Raw genomic sequence first — 26,935 nt, forward strand, 5'->3', positions numbered from 1 at the left:
GGCAAAGCAGTAGGTACGAAGTCTTGCTGGCACGTGGCCAGGTAAACCTACCTTTGGTGTTTCGTTTCCACTGGATAAATTACTATCAAGCTAAATCAAAAATCAAACTGAGGTCAAACCAGAGGAATGCCAACCTAATTTCTGTCACAAAAAGCGACAGCCCAAGATACTGTTGTTAGATGGTCGGACCGTAGGGAAACTTCAACTATCATTAGTTGAAATGCTTTATATTTAGAAATTGCTTATTCAGAACCGATTTTGGTTTTTATTTCTCACCGTTAAAGGTGATAACTAGACATAGGTAGGGTGAAACGATTCTGCATTTTCCAGCTACGCATGTAAAAGCCTTTTGCCATAGCAGAGTATTGACCTAGTAGTTTAGAATGGAAGTTTCCTTTAGACAGTCTTCTCGTAATGGGAAAATAATGCTTCATTTTGGAGGAAACTGTCACTCTCTCTGCTGTTGCAACATCTACATCAGTGACCTCAAAGTAGTGGAAATCCCTCAGCAACAATTTTTATTTTTCTAGCGCTCAGACTGATCTAATTGTTAATACTTTTTTCACATATCTTCTCTTCTGTTCAGTATCTATCACCGTTGATGGTGTCACCTGCAGTGCCTTTCACTCAGATTTCTCAAATAAATCATGGGACCCTATGAGCTGAATGCCCAGAACACGCCACTCAAGAAAGAGGCAACAGTTACATTTCCTGCAGTTCACTGCCCCACCTAGAACCATAGAATCTCTACAGTGCAGAAGGAGGCCATTTGGCCCATTGAGTCTGAACTAATCACAATCCTGCCCAGGCCATATCCCCATAGCTCCCCCACATATACCTCGTCCATCTGACACTAAGGGGTAATTTAGCATGGCTAATCAACCTAACCCATATATTTTTGGACTGATGTGGAGTTGCAGGCATTGGATTAGGGTGGGCACAGTAAGAAGTCTCCCAACACCAGGTTGAAGTCCAACAGGTTTATTTGGTAGCACGACCTACCCCTGTGTTTTAATCTTTGACACATACAGATAATAAAATCATCAGAAACACAGCTCTGGAGAAGTGATGAGAGAAATAATGTGCTGACTTTTTTTTCTGGGGATGGACCCCAATTGTTGGGATAATTACTGAATCATTACCTTGCAAGGTGTGAGCGTGACAAATGTGCCTTCCCGTTTTCTAATCACGACAGATTAATGGCCAAAAGGTGCACAGAGACCTCCAGGGGGACTGAGCTGCAGTCTAGCATTCAAGGTAAGGGAACAAAGAACAAAGAACGACACAGCACAGGAACAGGCCCTTCGGCCTCCGAGCCTGCATTGATCATGTGTTCCTAACTAGACCATTGGTTTGTATTCCTCTATTCCCAGTTTACTCATGTGGCTATCTAGATAAGTCTTAAATGATCCTAGTATGTCTGCCTCAACCACCTTGTTTGGTAGTACATTGCAGGGCCCCACCACAGTCTGTGTAAAATACATCCCCTGTATACCTGTATTGAACATTGCACCCCCCCCCCACCCCCCCCACCCCCCCTTACCTTGAACTTGTGACCCCTTGTGTTTGTTATTTCCGACCTGGGAAAAAGCTTCCAACTGTTCACCCTATCTGTGCCCTTCATAATTTTATAAACTTCTATTAGGTTGCCCCTCAATCTCTGTCTTTCCAGGGAGAACAACCTGAGTTTACTCAATCTCACCTCATAGTTAATACCTTCCATACCAGGCAATATCCTGGTAAACCTTTTCTGCACTCTCTCCAAAGCCTCCATGTCCTTCTGGTAGTGTGGCGACCAGAACTGGACGCAGTGTTCCAAATGTGGCCCAACCAATGATCTATATAACTGCAACATCATATGCCAACTTTTATAGTCTATGCCCTGTCCAATAAAGGCAAGCGTGCCATATGCCTTCTTCACGACCTTTTCCTTCTGTGCTGCCACCTTGAAGGGTCTGTGGACTTGCACACCCAGATCCCTCTGTGCGTCTATACTCCTGATGGTTCTGCCATTTATTGTATAGCTCCCCCCTGCATTAGATTTACCAAAATGCATCACTTTGCAGTTATCTGGATTAAATTCCATCTTCCATTTCTCCGCCCAATTTTCCAGCTATCTATATCCTGCTGTATTCTCTGACAATGTTCATCACTATCCGCAACTCCAGCAATCTTTGTGTCATCCGCAAACTTACTAATCAGACCAGCTATATCTTCTTCCAAATCATTTGTATATATCACAAACAGCAGAGATCCATTACAGAGCCCTGTGGAACACCACTAGTCACAGACCTCCAATCAGAAAAAGACCCCTCCACTGCTACCCTCTGTCTTCTATGGCCAAGTCAGTTCTGTAGTCATCTAGCTAGTTCACCTTTGATCCCAGCCTTTTGCACCAGCCTGCCATGAGGGGTCTTGTCAAGTGCTTTACTAAAATCCACGTAGATGACATCCACGACCCTTCCCTCGTCAATCATATTTGTCAGCTCCTCAAAAAAACTCAGCCAAATTTGTGAGGCATGACCTCCCTCGTACAAAACCGTGTTGCCTATTGCTAATGAGACTATTCAGTTCTAAGTGAATGGAGTGAGAGATTGCTTCAAGGTGGAGACATCCTCTTAATAATTTTGACACCGTATGACTTAAAAATCGCCACGGCTGCCAGACTTGCCTCATTGAGTAGGAATCACTCCATTTGTAAGCCAGCACTAGGCAGTGGAGGAGGAAGGGTGTGAAACAAATGCTTAAATAGTTTCTTCAGCCAGGGAGTGGTGAATCTGTGGAACTCTTTGCCGCAGTAGGCTGTGGAGGTCAAGTCATTGAGTGTCTTTAAGACAGAGATAGATAGGTTCTTGATTAATAAGGGGATGAGGGGTTTGGGGAAAAGGCAGGAGAATGGGAATGAGAAAAATATCAGCCATGATTGAATGTTGGAGCAGACTTGATGGGCCGAATGGTCTACTTCTGCTCCTATGTCTTATGGTCTTAACACAAAGGAGCATTGCTAATGCACCATCACACCATCACTCATCCCCCCCCTACTCCCACGCCCCAAAAAATATTTATGCTCAGAATTTTTCAGCCGGTTACACCCCACAGCCGTGGCAAACAAGAACAGAGAATCTGCCGCTCTGCCAAGCCTCTGTTCAGTGCAGCGAGGCTGGAGAATCCCGCCGGTGTGAATGGCCAGAAAATCTAGACCATAATTTTCAGCAGATCACTCAATTAAAAACCCATTGAGAAAATCTTAATTGTATATTGTAATTAGCTGCTGATCATCTGTTAATAAAAGTGTGGCGGTCGCAGTAGGGATGTTAACACTTCAGAGTTAATCTCCTGTGGTGCCAACAGAACTGAAGACTGAAGTTGAATGAACATGACCCACCCAACAACACCATAAAATGATTTCAAGTCTGTGAAATCACCCAGAAATCTGGATGAACGGAGAGGTCTTGTTAATTTTAAAACTTTGCTGAACCTTAAATCAATGATGATCTCTTTTTCTCTCACAGATGGTTGACGCCATCAGACTTTTGTATGGACCTATCTTGCACTCAGTTCATCTACACCCTAGCTATGACTGTAACACTACATTCTGCACTCTCTCTTTTCCTTCTCTATGTACGGTATGCTTTGTCTGTACAGCACGCAAGAAACAATAGTTTTCACTCCATACCAATACATGTGAGAATAATAAATCAAATCAAAATGTCAAGCCAGTGGGAGCACACATGGGGAATAGTAATTTATGATGTCTCTTTATCTTTGAGGTATGAATAGGAAAGGTTGAGTGAACATCCCCGTGTCTGTCAAAAAATACCTGCTCACAGCATGGTGGGGGGGGGGGGGGGGGGGAGGGTGGCGGTGGAGTTGAATTTCCTTGGGGCTCCCCCTCCTGTGACTTTGGTGGAGGTTGCGGCAGTGAGAGGGAGGGGCCCCACGGAGATTCATCCCTAAGGTTTGAGTGGACCCCACCATCTCTTCGTAAGCACAGGTTCGCAGCACAAATACATGTTCAACATTAAGCAGTCAGTTCGCAATCTCGCTCCAGACGGGATACAGGAATGGGTGAGGTTGGAGGAGCAGCACATTGTATACCTCACACATTTACTGCCAGTAACAAAATAGCAAGAGCACACTTTCAATTCTCCAGTGTGCCTTCGCTTTGCAAATAACAAACAGGAAATCTATCCCCCCGATGAGCATGAAGACACTGAGTGCAAAGTAAAAGTGAAGCTGGCATGCAGAATTTTTCCCAAGTTGAAAATATTCCATGCATATTTCAGTCACAAGCACTGCCCTTGAAGCTAAAGCAAGCTATGCTGTGTAGACTGTTACTGTTTGTAATAACCTTCACTGGCAGGCGTTCCCATATTATTTTGATCTCTCCCTACCTCCCCAATCTCCCACTCTGCAGTCTTTCACGAGGCTGGAATAATGTATTGAATGGATCGGCCTGTCAATCAAGCACTGCTGAAAATATCCATACTTTTTCTTCCATTTCTCAGAACATGGAGAAGTCATCTCTTGGCAAGGTGAATCACGTCAGGAGCTGTTTGAAGCTCCCCCGAGTTTGACAGCTACAGATATTCCACTTGATAAAATGGAAGGAAAGAAAATGACAATGGCACATTACAATTTCCAACAACACGTCCTACAGCGAGCCAGCTCAGCTTCATGTTATAAGGGAAATTACTTTTTTTATATACAATAAATATTAAGCTGAATAAAATCTAATCCTCTTGTGCTTGGTAAGTTACCTGCTTCAAGCCTCCTTCCTCTCACACTGTACTGAAGAAGCATTTTAGCAATGCAGGAGACAATGCAGAGATATTGAACTTGCATTCTTTCAGTCAGATATTATAGAATTCAAATGATTAATTTCACCACTATTTTGGGAAAATTCTTGAAAAACATGATTAAATAAAACAAGTAAAAGGGAAGGATTTCCAGTTCCATTATGTGAATTGTAATGAAGGGAGTTCTGTTTGACTTTCTTATCTTGTAGTTCCATTTTAGAACTGCTTTTCACTGGAAGCAGACATTTTGTTTTGCGCTCCTATGTTGCGACCATGACAAAAAATACATTGATCAAGAAGCAAAAGGCTTTTTAGGGTATTCTCTGATGCTGTATCTCACTGCGCTGTGAACTGGTTTTTCCTCAGTATTGTACGTATCACTGAAATAGTGCCAAGTCGATACTTTCACTCATTATGGGGAATGGTATTGTCATTAGACTAGTAATCCAGAGACCTAGGGTTATGCTGGGGTCAAATCCCATCACAGGTTCAAATCCCACCCTGGAGATTGAATTCAATAAAAATCTGGAATTAAAGAAGTCAAATGATGACTTTGAATAGATTTATTATTGCCAGATGTATTAACATACAGTGTTAATTTGTTTCTTTTGTGCTATATAGACAAAACATACCATTCATAGAGAAGGAAACGAGAGAGTGCAGAATGCAGTGTTAAGTCAAAGCTAGGGTGTAGAAAAAGATCAACTTAGTGCAAGGTAAGTCCATTCAAAAGTCTGACAGCAGCAGGGAAGAAGCTGTTCTTGGTACGTGACTTCAGACTTTTGTATCTTTTTCCCAAAAGAAGGTGGAAGAGGGAATGTCCGGGTGCATGGGGTTCTTTATTATGCTGGCTGCTTTGCTGTGGCAGCGGGAAGTGTAGACAGAGTCAATGGATGAGAGGCTTGTTTGCAGATGGAGTGGGCTACATTCACAACCTTTTGTAGTTCCATCAAACCATTGTCGATTGTCATAAAAACCAGTCTGGTTCACTAATGTCCTTCAGGGAAGGAAATCTGCCATTGTTACCTGGTCTGACCTACGTGTGATTCCAGAGCCACAGTAATGTTGTTGACTCTTAACTACTCTCATAAATGACCTAGCAAGCCACTTAGTTCAGTTGATCAGTACAAAATGCCAACCTCCGAAATGGCTTAGTAAACCATTCAGTTCAAGAGTAATTAGGGATGGGCATAAATCAGGAGATAATAAGGGTGTGTAAAAAAGGCAGTACTTTAACCATGGGTGATTCTAATCTTCATGTGAAAACCAAATTGAAATAAGTAGCCATGAGGAAGAATTCATAGGGAGTATTTTGGACAGTTTACTAGAACAATATATTGTGGATCTAATCAGGATACGGTTATTTTTAGGTCTGGTAATATGGAATGAGGCAATCAATGTAAAAGATCCCCAGGTAACAGAAAACATAATATGATAGAAGGTAGCATTTCATTTGAAAGTGGGTCAGCAACAAATGTGCTAAACTTAAATAAGAGTAATTACAAAGTAGCGAGAGCAGATTTGGTTCATAGAGTGTAGTTCATAGAGTTCATACAGTGTAGAAGGAGGCCATTTAACCCATCAAGTCTGCACCGACCACAATCTCATCTAGGTCCTATTCCTATAACCTCACATATTTACCCTGTTAATCTCCCTGGCATTAAGGGGCAATTTTATCATGATGGTTGGTCTTGTGGGAGGGAGGGTGGTGGGAGGGAGGAGGGAGACCTGATCATTGTCTGGTGGTCAGGGGAGGCCTTTCTGGGGTTGGGGAGGAGAGGCGGGGGGAGAGTTAATTCTATCCCATTACATTTCTAATTCTGATCATTCCTGTTATAAATGCTACTTAGATTATATTTCACCTGCCATGAATGTTGCTTTGTTTCCCCTACACCTGCAAGTTCAGAAGAAGTAGAAATTATCTTATTACCATTTCCCAAATTATCTTCTAAATTTGGAAATGCAGCTCTTAGAATTTACTGCAAGTCAGTTGTTGCCAAACACAATTGCAAAGGTTGTTGATGCAAGTAACGGTTATTTGTGCACACACCTATGTTTCATTGCACTGCCTCAGTGGATTTTGCAAGTACAGAGAGCAGAGAGAAGGGATTCCACAGCTATAATAGTGCAAGCGCACTTAATGAGTGAAACTGTGCTCAGCTGTGAGTATGTGAAATATACTGGGAGAGAGGCCAGATGGATCTCTAGTGTGGGGACAGTGTGGGGGTTAGGGGCAGGGAAGAGTCCGCTGCCACTCTGCAGGCGATCGATGTGAGTGAAAGGGGAGTTCATAGCTCCGATCACTTCAGGTGCACTAAACACCGCCCACAACGCGATTCAGACCCACGATTTTCTTTTCATGCTAAGTGCGTATCGGGGCTTCTGAAAGCAGATTTCCATGTCAGATCAGAATTGCACCCAGGTTCAGCACTTTGAATGAAAATGGTAAAATCAAGCCCAGAAAGTCTAAAGCAGGATATAGACAGATGAAGTGAGTTGCAGATGGAATGAAATATAAGAAAAGGTGAAGTTATTCACTTTGGCAGGAAGATTAAAGGAAATGAACATCATTTAAATAGAGACAGACTGCAGAAAGCTACAGTACAGAGGAATTTGGTGTCCTTGCGCATAAATCACAAAAAAACTAGCATGGAAGTTCAGCAGATAATCAGGAAAGTAAATGAAATGTTGACCTTTATTTCAAAGAGAATGGAGTGTAAAGGTGGGGAAGTCTTAAGCAATACAAAGCAGTAGAACCATAGAACCATAGAACATTATAGCACCGAAATAGGCCTTTTGGCCCTTCTTGACTGTGCCAAACCATTTTTTTGCCTAGTCCCACTGACCTGCACCTGGACCATACTCCTCCACACCCCTCTCATCCATGTACCTGGATGATATAGTTGGACGACAAAAAAAGTTTTAGTCCCCTTATTCCAGGAAAGATGTACTGGCATTGGAGGCAGTCCAGAGAAGGTTGACAAGTTTATACTGGGTATGGAGGGGTTTTCTTATGAGGAGCATGGGTAGTTCGGACCTGAACACATTGGTGTTTAGAAGAAGGAGAGGTGACCCTTTTGAGACAAGGGGGCTTGACAGGGTAGATGCTGAGAGGTTGTTTCCCCTTGTGGGAAAGTCTAGGACCAGAGGGCATCATCTCAGAGTAAGGGGTCACCCATGTGAGGCAGAGATGAGGAGGAATTTCTCCTCTAAGATGGTAGTGAATCTGTGGAATTATTTACCACAGAGAGTTATGAATGTTGGATCATTAAGTGTGTTGAAGGCTGAGACATATTTTTAATCAGTAAGGGAATCAATGGTTGTGGGGACGTGGCAGGAAAGTAGAGTTTAGGATTATCATATCAGATCAGTCATGATCACATTGAACGATGGAGCAGACTCAGTGGGCTGAAAGACCTACTGCTGCTTCTACATCTTATGCTCATATAGAATTCCTGCAAATTATTTCAATAAACTGATCCTGCAACAACTTTTACACCTGTGACGACCTCTAAGAATGTTCTTTTTTCCAGTACAATCACCCCTTATCTTTCTGAACTCTGGCACACATAGATCCATTCTAGTCATTCTCACCTCCTTGGATGGGTAGGTTAGGGGGGATTAGTGGGGTAAATACAGGGTTACGGGGATAGGTCCTAGGTCAGGTGCTATGTCGGATAGCCGATACAGACTGAATGGGTCAAATACCTCCTCCTGCACTTTAAAGATTCTATAATTCTATTACTCTTCTCATTCCAAACCACCAAATGGGATCAGATTGGTCAACTGAAAGGAAAATTGGACGGGGCTTAAAGTAGGTGGCCAATACAATTCTTCAGTTTGTTTTTTATTGGACAGTGTTGGTTATGGTACAATCAGATGAACATGTAAATTAGGAGCAGGAGTAGGCCACTCAAGCACATCATGGCTAACCTCAACCCCACATTACAACCTATCCTCCATAACTGTTTACCTTCTTGCTTAGCGAGAATCTTATCTACCATTTCGGTTAAAATCCCATTCCAAGAACTGAAAGCAAGTACTTCAGTGCAGGCCTGAGCAAGTGCTCCAAGATAGAGGTGCATGCCAGAATTATCCTGCCCTATCCACCATGGAATCAGAGCGGGCGAGGGATGGGCAATGGAAATGAGGTTGACCTCGGGCTGGGTTTTCTCAGGTTGATCGAGGCTGTACAATCCTGCCTGCTGCCTATCAGGTAAAGTGTTAGACTAGGGGTGGGATTTTCCGGCTGTGCTCGCCCCAGACCAACAAATTCAGCCCCGACGTCAACAGATCTTTGCCATGTCCTGTTGCACCCATTACGACTCCCATGGCAGGCAGGAAGGGAAAATTCCACTCTGGATGTCTATTTGTAGAGGTGAATATTAAAGCTTACATGTTGATATTTAAACAAGAGCAGAGAATTCTCCTGCATCCTGCCCAATATTTTTCACAAAGTCAACAACAGGTTAATCAGCCGTTCACCTTCTGGGAGTTGTGATAAAGAACCAGATAAATTTCTTTCTAATACCTGCACTCTTTCCCTTTTATATATTGTAAGCTTCCTGCAAACAGAAAACAAAGCACTTTCTCAAGTTGAAAATAAAATTCCAAATATATATAGGGAAAGCCAAGAGAACACAAGGGAAGGAAATGTAATGATTGCAACAATATTGTGCTAACTTTGTAATCCTGGTTAATAAAAAATAATGCAATTTATCTTATCTGACATGGTGCTTAACACACTCTCCTAATCCTCAGTCTCATAAATGATACAATGCTCTTGGCAGCAGCTTATGGTCACTTGTCTTTCATCTCGAGGGCAGCTTGAAGAGCTAGCACCTTCTGTTAGAGATACCAGCCAATTAAATACCTACAGTGGTAGCAGTAAGCCATACTTTCAGGAAGACACTCTTTAATCTGTCCTGTCAGCCAACAAAATGAATTTAATTGGAAATTGTAGACAACAAGCTAGTTCAGCAGTGTTACAATAATTGCGCTGATCTATGTCCTAAGTGCTCTGTGATCTTCCACACACTTCTGAGGAAGTGCCTGCAAAACATATTAGCTTCTATTGCCGTTGAATTTAATTTCAAGCACTAAGAGAATGGGCTCAACATTTTGACACATGCCAGAAATCCTGCTTTTTAAACACAGATGTAGGAAGGGCAAGATGGAGCAACTTGTTTGCCGAGGACAATACAGATTGGCACTTGCCTCCTGCACAAGTCGTTGACTTGTTTGAACATAAGAAATAGGAGCAGGAGTAGGCCATGTACTGACATACTCTCAGCAGTTAGAAACGAAGGGAATAAATTCAATATTAATACAATTAATTATATTTATTGCATTTTGATTTATGTAATCTTGCTTGAAAAGAGTTATAATCTATAATTCTGGCACATCAGTGAGTTTCTTGCTCTCGATCGGTATCTATTTCAGTTAAGGTTTCTTCTAAGAATAAAGTTAACACAAAATGCGCCAAACTTTTCCATTTCTACATCATTCTTTTGTTTTTCTGTGGAGGAGCAAATAACAGCATGGCATATAAAGAGACTGTTGCAAGCAGAAAACTGTGCATTTATGTAACATCTTTGCACTGAAACTTACAGAATACTGAGAGGCCTAGATAGAGCGGACAGAGAGAATGTTTCCACTAGCAGGAGAGACTAGAACTCGAGGGCACAACCTCAGAGTGAAGGGGCGCTTCTTTAAAACCGAGATGAGGAGGAATTTCTTCAGCTATAGGGTGGTGAATATGTGGAACTCATTGCCACAGAGGGCTGTGGAGGCCAGGTCATTGAGTGTCTTTTAAACAAAGACAGATAGGTTCTTGATCAATAAGGGGATCAAGGGTTACGGGGAGAAGGTAAGAGAATGGGATGAGAGTCATATCAGCCAACATTGAATGGCAGAGCATACTTGATGGGCCAAATGGTCTAATTCTACTCCAAAATCTTATGGTCTTATAATAATCCAGCTGCAGTGCAGTACTAAGGGTGTGCTTCAGTGTCAGAGGTGCTGAGTATGGATAAGACATTAAACAAGCATCCACTGGATAAGGGGAAGTACAGAAGATGTTAAGTTGCTTTCTTCGTCATCAGCTATGCCTCAATTTGATGATGACATCTCTTCAGGGTTGTAAGTTTTTGCTGTGGTTCTCCATGTAATTGAATAGCTGATTCTCCATCTACAGATCTTTGGGCACAAGGGGCAGGATATCCCTGAGGTATTGGGATTCGGAATTCAGGATTTGCTTTCTTTCCTTTCCTTTTGTGCCACCCATCTACCCAACAATTAAGACATTGTGACCTGACAGAATGGTGCAGTCAGATGAGTGAGTTATCAGCATTCTGAATGAAGCTTCTCACAGATATGAATATCATTGCTTGCTGTGTTTCAAAGGAAGTTTCACAGTGCCTTCAAAGTGTTTTCTTTGTTGTCCCCTAGATCATTGGCTATTTCAGAATTGAGAAAAATGTCTGTCCTCTGATCAAGATGCAAAAGATCCCATGGGACGGCATGAAGAATAACAATAGTTCTCTCAGGATCAAATCTAAAAGAGATGGGCTAGGATATTCCAGCCGTTCTCACTGGAAGGATCTGTCAGTCCCATGGTGGCTTCTCTGGGAGGGTGTGAGTCACGGAAAATTACATGTCGCTGGGACTGAAAGATCACTTGGGGGGGTCTGGAAAATCCCATCCATGGCCTTTCACTTATTTCACTGTCTGTGGGAGCTGGCAGTGCTCACGCTGGCTGCCACATGGACTGACTTGACAACAGTGCCTATATTCTGAAAAAATATTTTGTTGGCTGTAAATTTTTTTTAATATTTGTCCTGTGACAACATGACTCATACAGAGAAAAGAGGTGAGGGGAGACCCAACAGTGGATCAGCTGTGTCAGTTCGACCATCAACAAACTGCTGTCACAAACGTTTGACAACACAGACCTCCACAGGTCAACAGAAGTCTTAATGTACAGAGCACTTACCATCACCACGGTCCTGTGTCGCAGTCGGACCTGGACTCCAAATCAGCAACACATTCAAGTGCTAGAGAAATCCTATCAGCCATGTCCTCACAGCATCCCCTCGATTCAATGGGAGGAACACCAAACAAACACTATCGTCCTTCTTGAAGCCAGTTCCACAAACACCCAAGCAAAAACTCCTCCAAAATCAAAATGGGCCGGCACACCGGTTAGCAGTGCAGCCTCACAGCGCCAGTGACCAGCGTGTGATTCCCAGCTTGGGTCGCTGTCTGTATGGAGTTTGTACATTCTCCCCATGTCTGTGTGGGTTTCCTCCGGGTGCTCCGGTTTCCTCCCACAGTCCAAAGATGTGCAGGTCAGGTTGATTGGCCACGCTAAATTCACACTTAGTGTCAGGGGGATTAGCAGGGTAAATACGTGGGGCTATGGGGATAGGGCCTGGGTGGGATTGTAATCAGTATAGACCCCAGCGAGCCAAATGGCCTCCTTCTGCACTGTAGGGATTCTATGATTTGCTGGATTGGACAGAAGACAGTAAATTCTCTCCCCAGTCAGTCCTATTATGCCAATTCTTGAAAGGACCAATCCAGAGGAGGACAAAGAAAACACTTCAGATACACTTGGGAAACTCTCTTTGAAGCACAGCACATTGGTGTTATTGGCTGGGAGGGGATTCATTCAGGATGCTGACAACTTGTCCATCTAACTGCAGCACAATGATTATTCGGCAGACTGGTGGCAGAAAAGGAAGCAAATCCTGCACTCTGAATCCCACTGCTGTAATGACTTCAATAAGACCATAAAATTTGACCTTTAGGAATATGAACTCCCTGATTGAGCTCATTATTGCCTGCCCAATCAGGGAATCTTTTCTGCATATATATAACTGAGAGTGTCAGGTCTCTTCGCACTATGGATACTGACATGGGACTTGTAACATTCTTTGAACTATAAAAGAGGTTGTAAATAAAAGGGAACTTGGTGGAGGAACTCCAGCCTCTGTTGACTTATTTCAAGTACCCCACAGGACGTCCTGCCCCATATGTCTTAAGACCTGTATGATAGCATTCTACTGCCCTGCCTGCCGTGGGAATTGGTGCTGGCAAGGGACGGATGATGGGAAGTTCCATTGACTTCAGGTGGGATATTACGGCCTCGGGTTGAGTGAGGTCCCACCCAACGATCGAGAATTGGCTGTTCAGATACATGAAGACACTTCGCAGAAATTTGCAACCCTGAGTGGATACCATCTTCAGATTGAGGGATAACCAACAATGAGAATAATAGCTTACCATCACTTCAACATATTTATATTACCCTCATCCAGCAGGTACTAATGGACAATACGTGAAGGTGAAGTGTTCTCATTAACAATGAATAAACTCGTATATATCCCCTGCTGCTTCAGTAAGCAAAAGAATTTAATGGAGATCAATATAGAAACACTGGACAGAATCTTATCACTTTTATCCCTGCTGCAACAATGGGATTATGTTTGGATTTGGAGTCTAATTTTCTGCATGTCACAGTCAACAGTTGCTCTCCACCAGAGAGAAAAAAAACTATTGGCTTCCTCTTCAGCCAGTTAGGGAGTTATAGAATCAACGAGGCATGGAAACAGGACCGACAGCCCAACTTGTCCATTCCACCCTTTTTTTTAACTACTAAGCTAATACCAATTGCCCGCGTTTGGCCCATATCCCTCTATATCCATCTAACCTATGTAACTGTTTAAATGCTTTTTAAAGGACAAAATTGTACCTGCCTCTGCTACTACCTCTGGCAGCTCATTTCAGACACTCACCACCCTCTGTGTGAAGAAATTGCCCCTCAGGACTCTTTTGTATCTCTCCCTTCTCATCTTAAATCTATGCCCTTTAGTTTTAGACTACACCACTTAGAAAAAGATGTTGACTATCTAGCTGATCTATGCCCCTCATTACTTTATAGGCCTCTATAAAATGACCCCTAAATCTCCCACGCTTCAGGGAAGTAAAAAACAGTGTATCCAGCCTCTCCTCATAACTCAAACCATCAAGGCCCAGTAGCATTCTAGTAGTGGAGGAGAGTGACATGATTTATCCATTCTGTATAAAAGATTTATCATAAAAAAAATGGCATGTGTTATAATAGTTCACCAGTTGGGGTTGCTGAGGCTGCAAATAATCAAAGGGATGGAGGGGAGACGTGGGAAGACTGCCCCCTTCCCTCTCCATCCCTCCCCTCACCCACATTGCCCCCCACCAGCCCCACCCAGCCTGCAGATCTCTCATTTTTAACTGGATGTTCTGTTGTGGGATCCAGGGGACAGCAATGAGACAATGTTCCCCAAGAGCTGGAGGAGGAATCCAACCTCACTATCCACACAGGCACTGATTGAAGTGGTTGAGGAAGTGAACAGATGGGATGTGCTCCTTCCAGCCAAGAGGATCGGGAATGGCGGGAAGGCAAGGCAAAGTGCATGCCATGACAGCTTTAGATGCCAATTGACTTGCTCAGCATTCCGCTGCACAGCACTCCTCAGACCAACACACCTCACACCTCTCCCTTCCCCATCTGAATAACCGACCCTCACACTCAGTCTACTGACCTTTCACAAATATTTCTCACAATCACTGTCCACCAATAGTGTCCTTCCCTCCTCTCAATATGAGCTATGATAAACATTCACATCTCTCTGCTTGAGGCATACTTTGAAAAGAGACAAAGTTGGGTGATCTGCCAGTGACATGTACCTTGTCAGCCTTTGACAATATATGCCAAACTTACACAGTGGCTAGCACAACCTTTGAGAATATGGCATAGTCACAGAGTATCGTGACTGAGGGGCTGCAGAGCATGTCCCAGTCTCAGATGGCACTTGCTGCCATTGACAGGTGCCAGGAACACAGGTGGTCCTCCAGAATCGGCAGGGCCAAGTGACATTGGAGCTTCAGGAGCTCACTGCAGAAGCACCACCGTCTCATGGATTGACCCAGGGGTTACAGGAATCCGAAGGGAGGAGGAAGGGTTTGAGCTGTGCCAGGCCCTTCCATCTAGGAGACTGCAGCTGTAGCTACATCTTCTGACTCCCTCCTTTCTGACAGTGGGGCATCTCAGTGGGATGAAAAGGGTGTCATGGATACATCCCTGACACCTGAAAGCTGCCAGGGCTCCAGGGCCTCAGAAGACTATCGCCAGGGACATCACAGGCAATGGGACACGTTAGGCAGCTGGCCACCTCCACTTCTGATATACATCCTGGGGAGCTACTGAGACGTAGTGGTAGGCCACATAAAGTTAAGAAGTTGTAGTGGCACTAAGATGGCATGGGTGAAGGGCAGAACTAGGTGGCTAGAATTTTTAGACATTTTAAAGTCTCACAATCACATGCTTTTATATTATCAATTATTTTGATTGCACTTTTATCAGAACCAATAAATATTATTTCACCCCACACCCGTGACTAATTTGTCTCCAATTAGCCTCTAACAGGAATGTGCTTAGCCCAATGGTCACCTGGGAGACCCTGCATGTTGATGTCAGTAGGGGAGGCCCATCTGCGCACTGTTACTGAGAAAATCAAAGTGCTTAAATAATTCACTGGCTACACTGGGTGGTGTGCATTTGTAGTGATTTACAGGATCTGCCATGGCAACCCCAGAACTCACTAAAGATTCCCTTCCCCCTAACAGCCCACCTGTCCCGGAGCCCTGCATGGGGGCTTAGTATTCCCTTACCCATCGCCCAGGTGTGGGCCCAGGTGCCAGTGTGCATGCAGAGCTCAGGTAGGAGTCAGGCTAGTTTGCACCAGGGCATCATCACAGTGGCACATAGTGACTCATCATTACCCTCCTGCCTGCCACAGAAATTCGCTAATACAGCGTACCCAGGCCCTCCACGCTAGAGTTATAATGTTGCAGAAGATTATAATGCTCCAAGGAGGGGAGGTGGAAATGGAACCCACATGCGGCAACTAGTGATAAAAGAACATTGTGATCAGAGCTTCCCTCGCCACCGTCACATGCCTGACCCTTGCTGCTGCTAGTCCCCCAGTGCCCGGCATGTGTTATAATAGTTCAACAATTAGGGTTTCTGAGGCTGCAAATAATCAATGGGATTAAGGGAAGACTTGGAAAGGCTGCCTCCCTCCCTCTCCATTCCTCCCCTCACCCAAAATGCCCCCTTAGCCCCACCCAGCCTGCGGATCTCTCACTTTTAACTTGAGGTTCTGTTGTGAGAGTTAAGGAATAGCAATGAGGTAACATTTTCCAAGAGCAACACACACTCTCCATTCCTAATCCCCCCACACACCCCCAGCAACACACACTCCCCATACCCCCACACACACTCCCAGCAACACTTACTCCCCACACCTCCCCCACACCCCAGAAATGCACACTCCTGATAAACCCCCCACACCCCCAGCAATACATACCCCCGATAACCCCCAGCAGCCCCTCAGCAACACACTATCCCCATGCTCCCCCACAAAACCCAGAATGGAAATACAACCCCACCCCATTCTGCACCCCCCCCCCCTCACAAATATCCAGAACCCATGCAGTAATGGCCCCAACAGCATCACTATTGCTGTTGGGGATGGAAACTCTCTGAAGTGACAGTGGTGCTGAACAAGTCCTGTGACTGCAGCACTGCCACTTCAGAGAGTTTGCAGCCCATCTCCCACCAGGAACTCTGCTTGCTGCCCAGAGTCAGCGCTAAGAGCTGAGGTCATCGCTCTGACCCAGATACATGCTGAGAAGCTGAAGTCGGACCCCATGAGAAACAACTAGGCTGATACTGGAGATGAGGGGGTTGGACTATGAAGAGAGACTAAATAGACTGGGTCTGTACTCATTGGAGTTTAGAAGGATGAGGGGGGATTTTATAGAGACATATAAGATAATGAAAGGGATGGATAGGGTAGAGGTAGAGAGATTCTTCCCGCTTAGAAAGGATAGCAGGACTAGAGGGCACAGCCTCAAGTTAAGGGGGGCAGTTTAGAACGGAGTTGAGGAGGAACTTCTTCACTCAAAGGGTGGTGAATCTCTGGAATTCTCTGCCCGTTGAAGTGGTGGAGGCTACCGTGTTAAATATATTTAAGTCACGGGTAGATAGGTTTTTGACAGGCAAGGGAATTAAGGGTTATGGAGAGAAAGCAGGAAAGTGGAAGTGATCCACTTCAGATCAGCCATGATCTTATTGAATGGCAGGGCAGGCTTGTGGGGCTGGATGGCCTACTCCTGCTCCTATTTCTTACGTTCTTATGTTCTTAGCAGCTCCCACCATCACCCCCTACAAACTCGCAGGCCCCCCGACCCAAAATGCAGCATGGCCACCATGAAACAACTCCCCCCAAGTAGGACGTAGCAGATTGAAAGCAGAGACTGACCTCCGCGCTCACCCTCACTGCTCAAGTGCCTGAATCCGACTTTTATACAGGAGGTGTTTTCCTGACCGATCCAGCTGCAGCGAACGAGGTTGCTAAGGCAGGTGAGCTGGGATGATTGGGAGTGAAGTTCACTAATATGATGATGCAAAAAGTACAAATTGATGTTTCACCCATTTTGGGTGGGGTCCCGATTTTTTTTCCCTGGAAAAAGGAGAATGGGTCTGAAAATGGCCGCCATTCCCGTTAGTTGCACCACGCCAAATTTTACCACTTTTTTCCCATTGCCAAATGGGCACACTGAGGTTGTAAAATTCCACCCATAATTTGAGGATAAGGGGTAAACCTTTTAGAATTGAGATGAGGAGAACTTTTCTTTTACCCAGAGGGTGGTAAATGTGTGGAATTCACTACCACAGAAAGCTGTTGAGGCCAAAACGTCTGATTTCCAGAATAAATTAGATATAGCTCTCGGAGCTAACTGGATCAAGAGATATGGGAGGAAGGGGGGATCAGGAAATTGAATTCAATGAGCAGCCATGATCAAAATGAATGGCGGGGCAGGCTGAATGGCCTACTCCTGCTTCTACTCCCTATGTTTCTATGTACCTGACCTTTTTATGAGGGGGAATCTACTCTGTGCAGCCCATTCATGGTGTTGAACATCTCCATCAAATCTCCCCTTAGCCTTTGTCTCTCCTTTTTTATGAGAACAGTCACAACCTCTCCGATCCCGACTCATAACTGAAGTTTCTCATTCCTGGAACTATCCCTATAATCCGTTTCTGCACTCTCTCCAAGGTGTTCACTTCCTTCCTATATTGTGCCACTCAGAACTGTACATCATCTTCCAACTGAGGTCTAATTAGTGTCTTGTATAAGTTCAGTGTTACCTCCTTGCTCTTGTACTCTATTAATAAAACCCAGAATGCTGTATGCTTTATTACCTGTTCTCTCCACCTGTCCTGCCATCTTCAATGATCTGTGCACAAATACACACGTAGTTTCCTCTGCTCCTAGACTCCTTTTAGAATTTTAGCTTTTGTTTTATGCTGTCTCTCCATGTTCTGCCTACCAAAAGCTTCATCCCACACTTCTCTGCATTGAACTTTATCAGCTACCTATCTAGGACCATAAGGCCATAAGATATAGGAACAGAATTAGGCCATTCAGCCCATTGAGACTGCTCTGTAATTCAATCATGGCTGAGATGATTCTCATTGCCATTCTCCTGCCTTCTCCCTGTAACCCTTTGATCCCCTTATTGATCAAGAACCTATCTATCTCTGTCTTAAAGACACTCTTTGATCTGGCCTCCACAGCCTTCTATGGCAATGAGTTCCACACATTCACCACTCTCTGGCAGAAGAAATTCTCCTTTGTCTCAGTTTTAAAGGAGCGTGCCTTCACTCTGAGGTTGTGCCCACGAGTTCTAGTCTCTCTCACTAGTGGAAACATCCTCTCCGTGTCCAGTCTATCTAGGCCTCTAAGTATTCTGTAAGTTTCAATTAGATCCCCCCTCATCCTTCTAAACTCCAGTGGGTAAAGACCCAGAATCCTCAACCACTCCTCACACCACAAACCTCATTTCAGTGAGGAGTGCATTGATCTTCTTCAATTAAATCTTTTATGGCCACCTGAGATTGCAGATGGAGCCTTGATTTAGCATTTCATTTGATTGAAGGAACCTCACATTTAACAGTTAACCAATGTGCAAGTTACAGAAGACATTTGGCAACTCAGAGTGGTTAGTCTGCTGCATTTCAATTCAGTGATGCGTGCTGGTGGCGAAACACTTATTTTGGCTGCCTTTTTTTTAAATTGAGTTCACTGCTGGTGCAATTAGTTTATGTTGAACATCCTCCATTTTTCTGAATCAGATTGCATACGAGCAAATCAAAAAATGAAGTGTAGCGCTCACTCAGTTCTGGAATAGAAGTGAATTCTACAGCCATTCCACCACCCCCTCCACCATCTGCCCCCACCCCGCCCTCCACCTCCGCTGCCATCGAGAATAGACAATTTGTCACTCAGCCAAATCTCTCTTCACTGCAGCGGGACTGGAAAACCCCAGCTGCTGGTGAGGTCAGAGAATCCGACCTTAGATTCTTCTGCTCATGTCTCTGGAGTGGGCCATTTACAATATTGAGTTTTAACTGGGTTGCACCTACTTACTATAGGTTGAAACACTCATACATTCCTTCAAACAAATCTCTTACCAAGCAGTATTTTTTTTCATAAAATTAGTAATTAATAATGACTCACACAATTCAAAGGTGTTTATCTGTCACGTATTATTCATTTAAAATCACTTAAAGAGGGGGAGAGTGATTCATTCCAGAACAGTATGGATTTTTGATGCCATTTTACGGGTTTGAACCTACCAATGGGTTAGCAGTTTGGGGGTCTGGTAAAATTATCTTCATGGCCTTTCTACCACTTACCCACCAGCTATTCATCCATCTGCAATTTTCCAGGAGGGTGCAACTGAGGGTGGATTGCCAACCCTTGTCCAGATTGAGGACCTTAAATGGCCAATTATTGACACTCCAAGGCAGCTTCCGTTCCAGCTCAGTTTTGAGGTTGACGGGAAGAGTTCAATTTTGAGGGAGGCCAAGAAGATAATCCTGCTCGAGCCTCGCACTGAAGAGGTATGGGGATGCATGTATCACTGGTGCCCTTTCCAAATCTCTCCAAGGTGTGGCCCTGCTGTCTCATTCTGCCACCATCTCCCTGCCCCACTACTCCTATTCCTCTGCTAATCCATCCCTTGCCTGGTCTTGCCTTCATGACACCTGCACAGCTCACTCCAAGGCTTCCACTTCCCTCTTCCCTGTGAGATCCAATACATTCATTAGCATTATCATTGCTGAAATTGAATTGGGTAGCCAGGCAAATACTGTAGCTGTCAGAACAGGCCAGAAACTGGGAGTCCTGTGGAGAGTACTTACCTACTCACCCCCTAAAGCCTGTCTACCATCTACAACTCACAGGCCAGGAGTGTAATGGGATGGTCTCCATTTGTCTAGAAGATTAGCACCTCAACATCACTCAAGAAAATTGACATCATCCAGGACAAGGCAGCCTTCTTGATTGGTACCTCTTTCACACACATTTACTCCCTCCACCACCAACACACAATGGCAGCAATGTGTACCATCTACAAGATGCACTGCAACAATGCATCAAAATTCTTGGACAGATCCTTCTAAACTCAAGATTGCTACGATCTAGAAAGAGAAGAGCAGTAGGTACTTGGGAACATCACTACCTGGAAGTTCCCCTCCAAGTGTCTCGCCATCCTGACCTGAAAATATGTCACTGTTTCTTCAATTTCAAAACCATGGAACTCCCTCCCTAACATCACTATGGGTGTACCTACTCCTCAGGAACTGCAGCAGTTCAAGAAGGCAGCTCACCAGCCTCTTCCTCAAGGGAAATTAGGGATGGGCAATAAATGCTGTTCTAACCAGCAATGTCCAGATCTTCTATAAATGAATTAAAATACTTACTCCTTAGAGAGTTTTTTTTAAACATTGCTACCTGTCTTTACACAGTTTATAATCCCTGATCCGACAGCCGGCCCTGATCAAGTTCCTGCCCAGCACTGAAAGCAACCCGATAATTTTACAAACCTATTAATTGTAATGCAAGTAGTGGGTTTGATGGCCCATTAACCAACTCCCCGCCAGGCACCCAGCCTCCCCAAGGAGTTCCACCAACACGAATGAAAAGAAGGCACCCTCCCCATTCAAATCACTTATTCCTTTTGAACAAACCACAGATGCCAATCAGGCTTAGGTTCTTTGTAAACATTGTGGTTAGGAACAATGGAGGTAATTGAGATGCATTCAAGTATGAAGGAAATCAAGATAAATGCCACTGACTGGAACGTGAGGAGAAATTCATAAATCTATCAATGGAGGCCTATTTCAAAATGCATCATATAGAAACTCACTGCGATCAAAGGGTTGCAATGGACTAGAGAGGGATTCAAAGGCTTCAGCCTTCTAGAAAGCCTCAGAGACTTCAAGTCTAAGTTGTGGAAATGTACTGTGGCTGAGTGCCCAACTGTGCAGAATGGATGCCACCACTGCCCCCTCCCCCCACCCTGCCTCCACTCCATGCCCCTCCAACAGGTGAAGTTGTCTTATACCCTCTGTCAGAGGACATCAAAGGGGTCTGCTCACACCTGCAACTTCTGATGGGGAGAAAGGCAAATCTCTGCTACGGAATAGAAAGTGTTGCTGTGATTTAAAAGCCTGCCAGGGGAAATGCAGGCTAAAGTTACTCGGCTACTTTAAAATTTTCACAGCTGACAGGCAGGAATGTCAATGTTGATCACAGGGCTGGCTGAAATCACCTTTCCAGGGGTCTGCCAGGATTATAGGGGCAGTCCAGCCATAAGACTGTCACCCCAAGGCGAAGTAGCACAGTTAACCCCTTATTCCCAGCCCGAGTCCACCCAAACCCCAGGATCCTTTAGGGACCCTTTTTCTGCATCTTAGCAGTGGCAGAGGGACAAATGGTTACTGGACCCACCTCCTTTAACCCCCTTATGCCCCAAGATGCCAGGCCAGGGTTTCAATGCCAAGGTGCCAGGTGGCAGTACATTGTTGGCACTGCCAAAGCTCTTGGCCGGAAGAGGGAATGATTAAGGGCCTGAGGGAGAAGAGGGGATGAACTTTGGGGGGGGGGGTTCTGAGAGGAAAGGGGACCTCAGTGGGAAGTCTGAGGGGGATGGGAGTCTGTGTGGGGGGATCTGAAGGGAAGGTTGCCTGATGGAGGTTGGTCAGGTCGGGTCATCCTCATATCTGCATGATGTGGGAAGCGATATTCATTATTTGAGGATGGGAGAAAGGATGCACCTCTGTGGTGAGGAGTTAATGATACTCCCCTGAAAAGTGAGAAGTGGACCATTTCATTATTTTTGGAGGCAAGGGGGGTGCTGTCTCTGAGTGCGGAGATTGGGGCAGCCTTTAGAAATGGTGCTCCAATCTCTAACCAGTGGGGCTAGTCTCTGAGATGGGCTCATTAGTATCTTTCAGTTGGGTGAATTCCAGCTGACAGAGACTGCCAGTGCCAGCGGGAATCACTCCTGTTGTCCCACTTGCATGGACCCTTGGCCTGAAAATGGGAGAATTGCGCCCTCGTTGTTGGGGCAGTGAAGCTGTTGGATCATACAGTCCGCTCACCGGGACAATGATAAAAACCACCTCACTGCAACACAAATGAGATAAAAGCAAAGACCCGCCATGCCTACTGATTTATCACTCCCTGAAATCTCAGCTGATTTACTGGCCTTTGAGTTTGTACACAATTTATTTCTCAACATTTCATTCCCCAAGTGAGACGTAAATTTGACACCTAACTATGTTCTAACTCAGTGTTGTGACACTATATTTTAGAACAATTATGTAGCATTGCAAGGCAGTAATTTGAACATCGCTTTGCAGCCTTTTCTTTTAGGCCCGCTTCTCTCTATGGCATCTCTTAGTTGATCCTTGGTTGGACATTTCCTTTACAGCATCATGAATTAGTTTTGACTCCCTGTTTCCTTCCATAAGTCCATGAATTAGGCTAAAGGGTTTTGCAGTCGTAACCAATCATGATTAGATGCGGTCCTGTTTCTAACTGTTTTGCAAAGTGCATCAATCTTTCAGGAGGTGGGCCCTACTATCTCTGCACGGCTGAGTTACTTCGCTGGCAGCTCTGTAAGGCTGGCAGAGTTTGATCCGCAGGCGTACGAATGTGGAGTGCAGACATTTGTGACTGTTGCAATGATCATGATGACTGCAAATGAGTTTGAGTGTGTTCTGAAAGGCAAAATAACTGTGATGGAGGCCAAAATTCTCCGATCTCGCCTGCAGGGGGGATTTTTTTGTTGTCGCTGCTAAGAATGGAGATCTGGCTGAGCGCCAGATTCTTTATCCTGTGGCAGGGCGTACGAGACCGAAGAATTCCGGCCTAAGGATTTGCCCATGCAGCAAAGCAAACAAACGAGGGAATCTGATTTTCTTAATTTCCCAAGCATGTACAGTTCTCCACGAGCTGAATCCCATCGGTACGAGTCATAGGTCAGAAGGAACTGGAGAAGTGAGCAGTGTCCAATCTCTAATTTTATTTAAAACCAAATGGAGGCAGGGTTGCCACAGTTCTAGCCGGACTCACCCTGAAACTGGAAAATCCCACTGGAGGTCAACAGATCTATGCATCGTGTGTGTCCCGCCTGCTACGATTCCCGTGGTGGGTGGGATTGGAAAAATCCAACTTTGTTGTAAGTGGTGCTCTTGGAGAAACCTCCGACTAACAAGGACCCCAGAATTGGCAAAACAGCAATGGGACTTTAAAGAAGAAGATGAAGTGAAATAGGAAGGAGGTGTTGGTGCAAAGTACTTAACTTAGGGGCTAATGCGTCCTTGGTCAAATATCAAACAATTCCCCTTTGCTGAAAGTCTTCCACTTCAAAATACCATTTGTTTTTGCTCTACAGGTGAACTTTCAAAGCTATATTTTTATTTATAGGACTTACATTTTCATGTTTATGAGTGTAGAGGCGGTTAGAGTTTGAACAATACTCCACTCGTTCACCTGTAGATGGAAAGTGAGATGTTTTGCGGCATCTCGATTTGATTCCCCCATCCAGATCGTGCTGTGGTCCAGTTCCAATGCTAATTGTGAGAATCTATGATCCCACTCCAATTCTGAATTCAATTCTCCCACTCTTGATGCCAACCGTCATCTCAGAAAAGAACAATCAATGCTCTGCAGTCGTATTTGTGAGGAAGATACGTGAATCTTCACCACCTCTGAAGAGAATTCTTGTTGGTCTTGTTTTTTTTTTAAAGATTGGCATCTCTGGCTTCTGTCCATTATCCAGAAAATGGATTGGAATTGTAATGAAAGTGGGGAGAACCTCCTCGCCATTTTCTTCATTTTCCTGCTCCATCTCATCAACACTTCGAAGTTATTGCCATCATTTTGGTGGCACTCTTACGAAACATCCTTCATAATGACAGATGGCAGTGAGCATATGGTAGAAATTGCAGGGCAGAGAGTCACAGTGTGTTTCAATCATAACACTCGATAGTGTTGTGCGATTCCGCGAGTCGTAAGCTGATGTCCCTTAAAGATGAAAGTCAATCTTTCGGCGGGGCTGGGCATCAAACAGTGGATTAGCACACTAACTGTGATCCGTGTTTTAATCCAGGCTGAAAGAGTGAAAGCGTCCCCATCTGCTACCTGCAAGGGTTCAAGAATGAAGTGAGATTAAACCGTTCCAGACCGATCATTGCACCCAAGTTGGAAAACAAAATCAGAGGATGGAAGATGCAGTAGATGGACAACTTTGATATCTGGTGCAGGACTCTGCTGGCTTTACTCTGCAGCAAGTTATACCAGGGCTGGTCGGAAGACGACCACTGCTGATGCCATGTGACTGAAGTGGGGTTGGTTTCAAATTGTGTAAAACATGCAGAAGTGCAGATCACAAATACTTGTGGAAAATAGTTCATTTTTGACAAATGGTAGAATTATGTGTTCACGTTGGTTCTAGGGGTAAAGGTTCAATGATGTGGAGGATATAGAGAAGTTGGTGTTGCTTTCATTGGCAGAGAAGAGGCTCAGGGCAAATTTATTGGAAATGTTCAAAAATATTGAGATGCTTTCACAGAATCCATGGAGAGAAATGATTTCTGCTGGCAGCAGGGTCAGTAACCAGACGACGTAGGTTTAAGGTAATTGATAAAAGCAACTTTTACCTTGGAGCGGCACAGTGGTTAGCCTCACAACGGCAGGGACATAGGTTCAATTTCAGCTTTGGTTCACTGTCTGTGTGGGGTTTGCACATTCTTCCTGTGTCTGCGTGGGTTTCCTCCAGTTTCCTCCCACAGTCCAAAGATGTACAGAGCAGGTGGACTGGCCATGCTAAATTGCCATTTAGTATCCCAAGATGTGTAGGTTGGGGGGTGCAAATTAGCAGTGCAAATATGTTAAATTATGGGCATCAGGTCTGGGTGGGCTGCTCTGTTGGAGACTCGGTGCAGACTCAATGGGCCAAATGGCCTTCTTCAGCTCTGCAGGGAGTTTATGAAACCGGAGGAGAGACGAGCACATTTTTTCCCCTGCATTGGGTAATTGAGATACAGACCGGAATTCTACTGTCCCACCCGCCACAATTGGAGTAGGCAGTAGGTGGACCATGGAAAGGTCCGTTGAGCTCGGGCAGGAATTTATAGTTTTGGGATGAGCAAGGCGAAAAAATCCCACCCGTGGAATGCACAGCATGAAAGAACAGTGGAAGGACATTCAATCATGTCATTCAAAAGAAAATTAGATAAATGCACAGAAAAAGGGGATAGAATGTGTGAAGATCAGGGGAGTGGGACTATTTGGATAGATTTTGAAAGAGGCAGGTGCAGGCATTATTTGGCCAAATTGCTTCCTTTGGTACTGTATAATTCTACCATTGTAAGTTTTTATGGTTTTCTTGAGGCTTGAAGCTTGGGCATCAAGCTTAACAACTGGGACAATGCAATTACATTACACATCCCTGCAGGGCCAATTTACTGAATGCACAAAGCCTTGCCCATTGACCGTATACATTTACCCACACCCTACAAGGACTAGCCGATGTCACGATGCCCTTACCTTTCAATGTTGCTTTATTAGGGATAAGAGGAATTCCATTTTACAGGCAAGGATTCTCAACTTGCAGCGTAAAGAAGGATCCGCAGCTTTATTACAATGCTTTCAGCCCGATACATAATGTGAATGATTAATGGCGCGTCTATTTATAAGGGAATGGGACAAGAATCAAAATTGAAAAATGAAAAGGGGCCTAATTCAGTTCTGCATGAAAAAGCCCAAAATTCCTGTCACTTCCCATTTAACACTTGAACCAACATTGATCCCTAATAAGAGACAACTAAACAACTGTCAGCGTGCGCACTGAAAAACACTTTGAAGCCAAACGGTGAATGACTGCCTCGAAGTAGCTGCATAATTCCTGCAGGAGTTCGTCATGCAACAGTCCTTTCTGCCTTAGCACAGCCTTATTAAATATAAAATGCATTTAAAACTACCTGACATTGTAGCACGGTTAATGTTAGTAGCATGCAACATTGAAAAAAATGTACATTTATTGAGTATTAATGGAATATTTATGGCAATTAAAATGATCCATGCACCAATCTTGCAGAAGTGAAAGTAAATAATCCTGATAACTGAGAATGATAGAAAATTTGACACCAAGTAGATGGCTTTATGTAGGCTATGCTCTTGTTCCAGATTTATTCATGTTACATGGGGGTGGGATTTTCTGGCTCTTCCCACAGGGGGATCTCCTGGTCTTGCCAAAGGTTTGATTTTTTTTTGTTTACTTATCTATTCATTTATTAGTGTCACAAGTAAGCAGTGAAGTTATTGTGAAAATCCCCCCGTTGACACACTCCGGCGCCTGTTCGGGTAAACTGAGGGAGAATTTAGCATGGTCAATGCACGCTAACCAGCACGTCTTTCAGGCTGTGGGAAGAACAAAGAACAACACAGCACGGGAAACAGGCCCTTCGGCCCAATGAGCCCGCGCCACCATTTTAACATTATGAGTCCCCTCTCCACCATGCCTTTATCTATGCTTATGGCAATCAACATTGAGGGAAGATTAATTTAGGGATAATTTGTTACACCAATCAGCCTAAGAGCACATCGTTGGGGTGCGGGAGGAAACCAGAGCTCCCAAAGAAAACCCACGCAAGCACGGGGAGAATGCGC

The sequence above is a fragment of the Carcharhinus amblyrhynchos genome, chromosome 24 (genome assembly GCF_965287045.1).
Source record: "Carcharhinus amblyrhynchos chromosome 24, sCarAmb.v2.hapA, whole genome shotgun sequence".
In the NCBI taxonomy this organism is placed as follows: Eukaryota; Metazoa; Chordata; class Chondrichthyes; order Carcharhiniformes; family Carcharhinidae; genus Carcharhinus; species Carcharhinus amblyrhynchos.